The sequence below is a fragment of the Ursus maritimus genome, unplaced genomic scaffold (genome assembly GCF_017311325.1).
Source record: "Ursus maritimus isolate PB19 unplaced genomic scaffold, ASM1731132v1 scaffold_4, whole genome shotgun sequence".
Lineage (NCBI taxonomy): Eukaryota > Metazoa > Chordata > Mammalia > Carnivora > Ursidae > Ursus > Ursus maritimus.
Window position 1 is genome coordinate 35,115,335 of NW_024426552.1, and position 12,164 is coordinate 35,127,498.

The window sequence follows — 12,164 nt, forward strand, 5'->3', positions numbered from 1 at the left end:
ATTTTACATACACACAACTTGGCTCAGTGACAGATGCCAAATCCACACTGTATGATTATACATATACAACATTTTTGAAATGACAAAATTTTAGAAATGGGGAGCAGATTATTTGTTTATAGAGGTTAGTAATGGGAGTAGGGATGGGGGAGGGAGGTGGGTATCCTTATAAAAGGGCAACACCAGGGATCCTTGTGGTGATGAAACTGTTCTGCCTGTACACTGTGGTGATGAATTCATGAATACATATATGATAAAATTAGGTAAAATTAAATTCACATACGCACACAAAACAAATGAAGAGAAGTAAAACTCAAGAAACCTGAATGTGACTGGTGAATTTTATCAATATCATTAATCAGTATCCTGGTTGAGATATTTTTACTACACAAGATGTTTCCTCTGTTGGAGGAAATGAGAAGAGTACATGAGATCTCTCTGTATTATTTCTTATGACTGCAAGTAAATCTAAAATTATCTTAATAAAAATTTTAATACAAAATATTACCCTGAGACATTATTTCTCACCTATCATATTGGAAAATTACAAAGCTTGACATATAGTTCATTTGTTGAGGCTGTGAGGAAAGAGTTACTCTCATATATTGCCTGTGGAAGATGAAATGAGTACATTTGTGGATAATTGGGAAATACATAATAAAATACATGTGCTTACTTTCTGATTTAGCCATTATTGTAAATACTTACCCAGACTAAAATTCTCCAACAATATTACTTATACACCCACAGTTTTATTCTTTTATTTATAAAGGCGATACATTGGAAATAACCTAAATAGTCAAACATGGGAAAGTAGTTAAACTGAAGTGCATCCATCTCCACAATGAAGTGTCACGTAACTGTTAAAAAATATAGACTATCTTTATGAATTGAACTTTCATGGAGTAATTCCCAAGGTGTAGTTTTAAGGGAAAATGACAAAGTTTGAAAGATACCTATAGTATGATACCAATACCTTTTGTATAAGAAATAGGAACAAATGCATATATCTGTTTAGTTTTCTAAAAAGAAAGAGAGGAGGGGCACCTGGGTGGCTCAGTGGGTTGAGCGATGGACTCTATTTCTGCTCAGGTCATGATCTCAGTGTTGTGAGATGCAGTCCCATGACAGGCTCTGTGCTCAGGGCAGAGTTTGCTTGAGATTCTCTCTCTCCTTCTCCCTCTGTCCCTCCCTCCCTCTCAAATAAATAATAAATAAACAAACAAACAAACAAACGAAACTTAAAAAGAAAGAGAGGAAGGATAAACCAGAAACTACTAAGAGTGATTATCTACAGGAGATGGTTGGGAATGAGTAAAAGATTGAATGATGGGGATGAGATGGAATTAACATGGGAAAGCAGTACTTCTCCGAATATACAATATACCCTAACATTTAAAAAAAATTAGGTTACATACTACTTTTTCAAGAAACAGAAAGTAATTTTATTATATAGCATTTATTCAGGCAGAGAAATATTGACACATTCTTATCACAATGTATTAAAGTAAAACTAACTGGATATTAAAATATTGCATTGAATTTCCCCTAAGTAGTTATTCTAAAGCCCTGCTGGATGATTATATTACAGTTAGGTTCATACACACATGCACACTCACAGATCTAGATCTAGATCTAGATCTAGATCTAGATCTAGATATAGATATATAATTTCAATATGTCTAACTTTTACATACGTCTATTTCTCTTGGGTTCTCTGGACATCAGGTATTACATTAAATCTGAATAACAGATAGCCAAGGCTTATGCAATACAGAATGTTAGCATATTTTTTTAAAAGATTTTATTTTTTATTTTTATTTTGTAAAGCATTTTATTTATTTGTCAGAGAGAGAAAGCACAAGTAGGGAGAGTGGCACGCAGAGCTGGCACAGCAGGCAGAAGGAGAGGCAGGCTCCCCGCTGAGCAAGGAGCCTGATGCGGACTCAATGCCTGGACCCTGGGATCATGACCTGAGGCAAAGGCAGACGCTTAACCAACTAAGGCACCCAGGTGTCCCTTTAAAAATTTTATTTATCTGAGAGAAAGTAGAGAGCAAGAGAGCACATGAGGAGGGGAGGGGCAGAGGGAGAGGGAGAGGGAGAAGCAGACTCCCCAGTGAGCACAGAGCCCTACTCAGGGCTTGATCCTAGGACGCTGAGATCATGACCTAAGCTGAAGGTAGACGCTTAACCTTCTGAGCCACCTGGGTGCCCCTAGCACATGTTTAATGAGATGATATCCATAAATTTTCTGGACTTCATTAGAAGAGGTATTATAGAAATATATCATGAATATCTCAAATGTAGGCACAAGTTAATTTAAAAGTTTAAAATGGCATAAAATCTGATTTAATATGTTTGTGAGATTTTTTTCCTTTAGGTGGATTAGTAGCCTTTTTCCAAAAATTGATTCAGAATCCTAGGAACTGAAGTAAGATTGATGCTTAGATTTCTATATATTCCTGAAAGATTATTTGACACCGTTCCATTTTTGTATGCCATTTTGACCTGAACACTGTGGCCCTTGAAATATGCATTTGTGATTTGAGTCCCTTGAAGCTAATAGAATTCTCAGAATTATACCTGCCCTGATGTGCAAATGTGCCAAACAATGCCATCTTGAAGATGTCATTCACTGTGAGACAAGGTCTATTATGGTTAGTAAATCACCTCCAGAAGTGCCAGAAATACTTTATGGATGAGTTTGCCTTCTTATTGCCAGGACATTTTGACACGTGTATCATTTCATTCTGGTCTGACCAATAGGTCTCTGTGTCAACTCCATTTGGAGTATAAAGTTTGTTGTCTCTGAGTTTATCTTTCTTAATGCCTTAGTCTGTTATTTGAGGTCCTATCTTCTCTGATGCTTTATTGGAAACACTAGGCAAGCACAAAAAAAAAAAAGAGGGAAAGGGCATCAAATAGGAAAAGATAAAATGTTACAGAGTCATCTCTATGATTTCCATTATTTAGGTTTTTTTCTTTTCATATTTTAATGAGGCATTAAAGCATTTCCTATCTCTTAGGAAAAATTAAATGAGAGCGTAAATGAGAAAAAAAAAACAAAGTGAGATAAAGATAATAATGAGCAGAAGAGACATAAGTTATAGATGTAGTTTGAGGAACAAGAAAATAGAGGCATTTTACTTTGGAGATAAATGGAAAATCTTTAAAATTTTTTTTTTTTAAATTAAGCAAGAGGAAATGGTTGCCAGCTGGTTAAAATACTTATAATCTTTCTCCGTTTTATATTTTGGGTTGGTTTGGCTCTCTGATCCACAAGCTATGGCCCCTGAGTCAAAATCGACCCACCGCCTATTCAAGTATATAAAATTTTATTAGAACAAAATATGCTCCTCTATCTCTGTCTGTCTCTCCCTCTCTCTAATATCTGTCTATCTATCTATCTATCTATCTATCTATCTGAAATCCATGACTACAATCACACTAAAATGGCACACTTGGGTAGTTTTCTCAGAATTCAAATAACCCAGAAAGGTTAAATATTCATTATCTGGCACTTCACATAAAAAGTTTGCTAATCCTTGTTGGTCTAAATGCTTCACTTCTGAAATGCCTCTATGCGAGTTCTTTCAGATCTTCTTTATGTCACAAAATGCTAGAAATGTGTACTGTTTGAATAGTTGAAACTAGTTGAAATAATAAGCTGAAGTTCTGTGCTATCATCTGAAAAGAATAAAAAAATATTTTCAAAGAATATTTGGAGGTTTATGAATTATATTTGATGATATTTAGTAAACGGCATAATTTAAGCCCCCCAAACAGTATCAATTTTTGGAATATGGGTGATTTTTTTTTTTTTTTACAAATTGATTACAGATTCAAAATTCTTTGTCTTAGAATTATAGTCATGGATGCCTTAAGAACATGGACAAGAAATGTGCTATCAAATATATTTTTAAAATAAATACTAGTGTTAACATCAGCAAGGTCTACATAAAATATAATTACTAAAAATATCACATAGCTGAAATTTATTAACACTAAATCTCAGTATAATTACTTAAAGCCTAGCTTAAATAGTTTCATCTTAAAACCTAAACAAGAACATAATTAATATAAAATTTCACTTCTAATTCATAATTTAATATAAACTTTTAAGGGATATTTCAACAAGAATCTATTCAATAAAGGTTAAAACATCTAAATGCTTTGTTCAATATTTGAGATGTAGACATACCAAAAAAATTGTTTCTATTATAAACAGTTAATTGAAATCTTTTGAATGTTTCTCATTTCATATGTAAGATGTTGGCTCAACTTCCCTAAAATAATTTCATATGCAACATATTATTTATTTATTATTCTTAAGATTTTATTTATTTGTCAGAGAAAGAGAGAGATTGAGAGAGAGATAGAGAGAGTGAGCAGAAGTAGGGGGAGGGCAGGCAGAAGGAGAAGCAGACTCCCCGCTGAGCAAGGAGCCTATGCACGACTTGATCCCAGAACCCTGGGATCATGACCTGAGCCGAAGGCAGACGCTTAACTGACTGAGCCACCCAGGCATCCCTGTAATATATTTTTAAAAGATGCTGTAGAAAATCTATCTTTGGTTTCATGTTATTTGTATTTGGGAAAACTCTTTCCAATCATTATTTCAACTAAAATATACACATTAAAATTTTAGTAAACAAAACGATACTATGTTTGTTTGTTTTTTTCTCTACCATAAATGACTTGGATTTAACAACACATTTTATGAACTTTAGCTTAAATTGAGAAAAAAATTTATTTCATCAGGACGGTGAATAAATTAGGTCAGACTTTCTGGTTTTGAGTGAGACAAAATATACTCAAAATCAAAAGTAAATGTCTGGTGGTTCACATAAACTGAAGCACTTTCAGATTTTGCACTAGCTAGATACAGGACTCAACAACATCAGGACTAAACTACCTTTCTTGTCCCCAGCCCCCTTTCTTTTTCTTCTAACTTTATTTACAGATGGGGTCTCTCCTTTGGGACAAGAGAATCTTCATTTACAGCAAAAGAAATGGACTCTGGCAGCATCATAGACCCATCCATGAGGAGCAGAGCAGCCTGGGAGTGGAAGGCATAGGTCTAAATTACCACATAAACCTGAACTGAAGCAGAGATACTGAGAAAAAATAAAAGGCTTTGATAGGATAAGGACAATAGATGTTGGGGAGGAAAGAGCAAATAAATATTCATTCAGTAATAATTTAATTTGCTACTTTAAAATTAAAGAGAAAATAGAAAGTGTTTATTTGTCCCTTATATACCAGTTTGATGTGTTATTTTTCCAGTTTATTGAGGTACAATTGACAAAATCGCAAGGCATTTAAAGTGTATAATATGATAATTTGATATATGTGAAGGGATTCATCTTGTCAAGTTAATTAATACATTCATCATTTACATAATCATATTTAGCATTTTTTGTGTATGTGTGAGAAAATTTCAGTTCTATTCTCTTAGCAAATCTTGATGATACAATATGATGTTATCAGTTATAGCTATCATTTTATCCATTAGATACCCAAAACTTATCACATGATATCACTTATATGTGAATTAAAAAAAAAGTTGTATCCATGGAAATATATTAGAAAAATGGTTGCCAAAAGGGAGTGGTTGGTAAAGGGTGCAAACTGTCAGTTACATGCATTGTTTAAAAAAAAGCAATTATAATATGGCACCTGAAAAGCATATGAATTAAGGTAATTTATTAATATTTAGGGTGTTCCTGGAGTAATTATTACAGAAAGAAAAAGTAGATAAATCACAAATAACATATTTAGATATGAATGTAAAATCAAACAGTTTAGTCCATTGATGGCAATGGGAAATTAATAATATCACAACAATGTATGGGAACTAATAATTTTGATTCTGAAAAACATTAAGTAAAAGTCATCACGCACTCTTGCCAACAGATCTTAAGAGCAAACAAATCTCAGTTGTTTTAGTTACCAAAAAAATTAAGATGAAAGAATAAAAATGAAGGTAAGGAAATGCTATACTGGCATACTGTGTACTACAAAAATTTTTTTAAAATATTTCAAAAATGTATCTTGGTCACTACCAAATTATAACTCTTATAATAGATATTATGTTTAAAAGAATATTTGCCCTTATGCCTCAAACATTACACTATAATAGAGAGCTAACAAAATTTTACATTTCTTTTATACATAAATACTCCTTAACATCTAAAACATGTAAAACAGATCAACATGGGGGAAGAAAAAGAGAGAGGCAAACCATAAAACAGACTTTTCACGATAGAGAACAACCTGAGGGTCGATGGAGGGGAGGCGGGCAGGGGAATTGGTTAAATGGATGATGGGTATTTAGGAGGCACTCATGATGAGCATTGGGTGTTGTATGTAAGTAATGAATCACTAAATTCTACTCCTGAAACTAATATTACACTTCATGTTAACTGGAATTTAAATAAAAACTTGAAAAATGAAAATTAAATAAATAGATGAATAAATAAGTAAGGTTAAAGTGTTGAGGTGAAAAAAAATAAAAAAAAATAAAACATGAAAGTAATTCTTAGTACCTTTATGAGAAATAATGAGTGATTGAAAGCAATGTTCTCAACATGAAACAGTATAGAGAATATCTTTCTTATTCTTAAGGAATATTTGTTCCTTAGGAGTTTACCTATCCTAACTTCAAATCTATTGTGTCATATGTCTTCCCATTGGAATGTTTCTTGTCATGCAAAAGTTTAGTGATGCTATCAAATAGTTTCATCAAACGTGTAATTGATGCTAAAATATTGCCTCATTATGTCATGTTTCTAATTAGGGCAACTCTTGCAAATACTAATCAAGTTTTATATCATGTAAATTAATGTCATTTAGTACTTGGTAAGTTGTAACTTGTCCAAAAAATTTACAAGATATCCATCAAATACAGCCATTTGTGAGTTTCTCTAAGTTGAACTCTGAATCAATAGTTTATTTTGGAGAGGAACAACCAATGTTGTCCAATTATTTAGGACCCCTTTTTTTCTAAGGTTCTTTCCTATATTGCACTGCCTAATGATTCTAAGAGGTTGAACATACTTTGATAATAAAACTAACAACTTCTTGTTCCTAAAATGTCAAAAATATCTACAACCACAAACATCTAAGAAACCATGATTGTCATCTTTTTCTTTTTAGTGACTCAAAGTAATATAATGGTGGAAATATCTGTTACTTTTTAAGTGTTAATCTAAATTTGATGTTCCTAAATAAAAAAGTGAATAATAAATAAAATAAAAAAAATCTTTCTGTAAAATAAAAGAATTTTGAAAATTAGCATAGAGAACTGATTGGGTCCTATAAGAAAGAAATCAACAGTAAGATTTGAATATCTTAAAATATAATTGAATCAAAACACTATTCGCAGAATCTGTTATACAAAAAGTCTTCATTGAACAGTTTATTGGCATTATCTCAGATTTATCTAAATTGTTTTTATAACCCTAGAGTACAGATCATAATTGATTGAAGATTTAGAGATGTATAGGACTGTCATTTAAGAATAAGAACTGAGGGAAATATTTTCATAAAAATTCACTTTAGCATCAAGTTAACATATTCCTTTATGGGATATAAGTTAACAGCTTATACATGGCTCTGTTTTATCACCAATGTTAATAAGAAATGAAAGAAAAAAATAGAGAAAAAGATCATATTTTGAATAATCGTTTAGGCCTAAGTGAAACAGGCAAAGACAGAAATTCAGAGTATAATTTAAAGAGTAGTATTTTATTTACTATACTTTAAAGTATAAAATGATATCTAGATCTGCAATTTTATTTAAAATAAACTATTGCCTAATGCGATGTTTGTATATGTGCTTCAATAACTGGCTAACCATGTGTGCAAAATAATAAGAAAGATATATCCATTAATTTTTTCTTTTCTTTTTGATAATGTTGGTGATTATCAATTTTTTAGTTGATATGTCCCTCCACCTTGACCACTGTTTCCTTCCCCATTGCTCCATATTTACTTTAATACATTTTAGAAATTCCCTTAAGTGCATTTCCTTGACAAATAACTGTGCTGTTATCATTTCTAATTCACATACATCCTTTTATATTCTAACACCTATTCATTTTTTATTTTTTAAAACAACACCTAATTTAAGAAATTCTCTTAATTAGCGTGATGATTTTAATTAGTTAAATACAGTGCATTTAAAAACATCTAATTCCTGGGTCACCTGGAATTGTGGCTCAGTTGGTTAAATGTCTCAGTTTTGGCTCAGGTCTTGATCTCCTGGTGGTGGGAGCCTCAAGTCCAGCTCTGCGCTCAGTGGGGAGTCTGCTTCAGAATCTCCCTCTCCCTCCCTCCTCCTCTCTCCCTCAATTTCTTTCTCTCAAATAAATAAAATATTAAAAAACAAAAAAACATTGAATTCCTTATCCACCTGAAACCTTTCTAAAACAACAGTAGAGAGTAAAAAGTAATGACCAATATGCTAAGTAAGGGAAAGGAGACGAAGCTGTAACTTCGTAAATGATTTACCAGAACAGAAAACACTGAATCTAAGCATGGAGAGAATCTAAATGAGGGAAGGTGGATTCACATTGCACAAACCCACAAAGGCCTAAAGATTGGGGACATGAGCAATGTCTGAGACTGGGTGTCTACTAGGGCTGAAAAGAGAAGGGCTGTTTAAACATACCTGTAAAAAGCACTTAGAGCTCCAGATGACTTCCTACTCCAGAGTGGTAGACAAAGGTATATGGATTCAGAATGAACAATCACAGGACAGAATCAAGATCAAAGAAGAAAGTTTTAAGTGGAAATCTAGAACTCAACTGTTAGGCATGCAAGGTATTTTTCTTTCATTTAACAATTATAATGTTGGCAGACTATCTTATATACTCCTAGCAGGATATTAAAATATTCCTTTCTGCGGAAAATAACATGTTCTAAAATAAAATATATGCTTTTGAGGGTTCCCAACCAAACATTTGGCCCTCACCTAATTACCATACAATGAACCAGCATTTCAGAATCCTGATCTTAATATGAATATGGAGCTGAGCATCATTAGATGTTTGTGGAAATATCTTCCATTAGCAAAAAAATGTGCAAAGCGCACATGAGAAAAACTTTGAAATGTTACCAAATACACCAAAATAATCTTTAAAAGTGGAAAAGCAAGCCTCTGTATCAAATATGTCAAGCCTCCAAGAGTTGATTTATGAAAATGTGATTCTGATGAACACGCCAATGTTAATGTCTTAAAATTAGTGAGTTGATTCTAAATGTCATAAAGAAAATAATTTTTAAACTGATATTAAAGAAAAGCAATGCAAAAGAAGAGAAATAAGTGAGGGACGGTATTTCAGATATTAGAACATATTATAAATTCTCAATAATTTAAGAAATGCCATACTGAACATGAAATCGCTAAGTGAAAGAAAATATAGAGCACAGAGACAGTTGTAAATATTTTCATTCTGTGTATGATAAGGTAACATCTCAAATCAGTGGGGCAAAAAAAAAAAAAACCCCAACACACACACACACACACACACACACACACACAATCAACAAACTTCTAGATTTCCATTCAGTTGCCTTCTCCCACTTTTTATTGTGGGAATCCAAACACTGTTAGACTGTGTTCAACAGAACTCTGATATTCCTGGTTTCCCACCTCCCCACTTTTTTTTCTCTCTGTACTTCAATTTGGATAATTTCTATTGATTTGTCATTACTTTCATGTACTTTCTCCTTGGGTGTTCACAGGTCTTTGTTCAGTTTATTAAAAATATTCCTCATTCTGCCTTTTCCAGTTCCAGCTCTGGTTGATGAGGACCTTCTATCAGGCTTCTGGCCATGGATGGACGTGCAGATTTCGGACATAAGAAAATAGTCACCGCCTTGGTGCACTGCAAACAGGGCAATGGCTTTACCAAGGTGAATGGGCAGCCCCTAGAGGTGACAGAGCTGCCAAGCTGAGAAACAAGCTACTAGAACCTATTCTGCTTTTGGGTAAGGAGCAATTTGTTGGTATGAACACCAAGTTTGCATGAAGGTTAGCAGGAGCATGGCCCAGATTTATGGAATCTGCCAGCCCATTTCTAAAACCCTGATGGCCTGTTACCAGAAATACTTGGATGAGGCTTCTCAGAAGGACATCAAAGACATCCTCATCCAGTATGACCAGACTCCTTTAGTAGCTCATCCCCATCACTGCAAATCCAAACTGTTTGGAGGTCCCGGTGCCTGCGCTCCTACCAGAAATCCTACTGATAAGCCTATCATAAGGCTCAGAGTTCACCTTTATAATAAACAATCGTGGTGGGACTTAAGGTTTCAAAAATATATATCTTCTCCATTTCTAACATTTTGTTTTTCATTTCTAGCATTTCCAGTTTTCACTTTTTCAGAGTTGTCATATCTCTGCTAAAATTTGCGATCTGTCTATGAACATTTCGGTAGTTTTCTTCTTATCTGCATGTATGGCAGCAATTTTTCTTCTGCATTCTGACTGTAGGGAAACTCTTTGAGTCTTGCCTTTTCTTTGAGGGGCATGTCACTTTTTTCAAATTCAGTTCACCTGGTTCCCTTGAGAACTCAGCACTAAAATTGGCTCCGAAACATTACAATGCAAATGGATTTTATGGATTTTTCTCTTGGTGTGGATGGGTATGATGCTGTCTTCTATTTAATTCCAAAATGAGAGAACCAAAGTTGAATTTACAAAAAAAATCAAATCATTAAAATACTAGAAGAAAATATGAGCAAATTGCATTACGAAGTGGGAAAACAGAAATCTTTCAAACTATGAAAACAGTTGACATCTAGAAGCCTAAAAAGTGATACTTTTATTATATATAAATAGAGCTGCTTCACGGCAGAGGATGCCTTAAGGGACATCAAAAGAGATGCAAAGGGAGAAATATATTCACAGCAGAGGACTGATCTTCCTCATATAAATCAGTCTACCAGATTCTACTCTCTCCCAAAGATTCTTGTTCATCTTACATGCAAAATGAATTTACTTTCTCCTAAGATCCCCAAAAGTCTAAACTTATACAGGATCCATCTAAAGTCCAAAATCTTATCTAAATTTGTTATTGCTAAAGAACAGACAAATTCTACTAAGAACATTCAGTAAAGTATATAATAGTGCACAGAAAAAGGAATACAAATGACTCTTAAGCTTATGTGAAAAAATGTTCAAATCAATAAGTGTGTCAGTTATGTAAAACTGGCATTATAAACACCGCAAAAATCAGCACTCAAAATGTTTTTATTATTATTCAAAAGCCTACTGGTTATCTGTGCATATCTATAGATCTGAGCTGGGCTTGCTCATCTATCTGTGGTCAGCTGGTAGGACAGCTGAGGATAGTAGGCTCATCTAAAATAATATCACTCTTCTGATTGATCATTAGTAGTTTGTGCGCCGGCTGTTAGTTGGCTGGAGTAATAGAAGTGAGGGCCTCATTACCCAGCAAACTAGCCCAGGCTTCTTTACATGGTGGTAGAAGAATTCCAAAAGAGAGAGTGATCAGAAATATATATTATCTTTTGAGGCCAAGGCTCAGAACTGGCACATTGTCACTTTTGTGAAATTACATTGCCAGAGTATGTCATAAGGCCAGCTCCTACTCAACAAGTGAGGAAACAGATTTTTACTTTCTAATAGTAATAACTGCAAAATCACACTATAAAGTCTATGGATATAGGGAAGTTGGAGAATTTGGGTCATTTTTGTTATCAATCTACCACAATAAAAATACACATTAAAACTATACTGAGATAAAAATTTTCACATCATCGACTGACAGAAAAAAAAGGGACAACGTCTAATAGCATTTTCTTTGGATAACTATGTGTAAATACGCACCCTTGTTACGTCATAGGAGGGCCTGTTCAGCAATATTCATCAAAATTGCAAGCGCATTTGCACTTTGACTTAGTAATTTCATCATAGGGAATTTACATGCATATACAATTTATCTGGCCTAAGAAGTATATAACTGTTATCTCTTACCAAAATAAGCAAAAGACTATTAAAAAAACAAAACAAAACAGACCATTAATAGGAAATCAGTTTAAGAGACTCACAGATTCATATGCTTATTAGAATGATGCAGAAGAGAAAGAAAAAAATGGTAATACATGCAAGAATGTGGAAAATTCTTGAAA

At 33.5% G+C, this 12,164-nt stretch overlaps 1 pseudogene; it reads left to right on the forward strand.

Moving 5' to 3' along the window:
• The first annotated feature begins 9,064 nt into the window (after window positions 1-9,064).
• On the forward strand, window positions 9,065-10,259 carry LOC103675584 (annotated as a pseudogene).
• The last annotated feature ends 1,905 nt before the right edge of the window (window positions 10,260-12,164 follow it).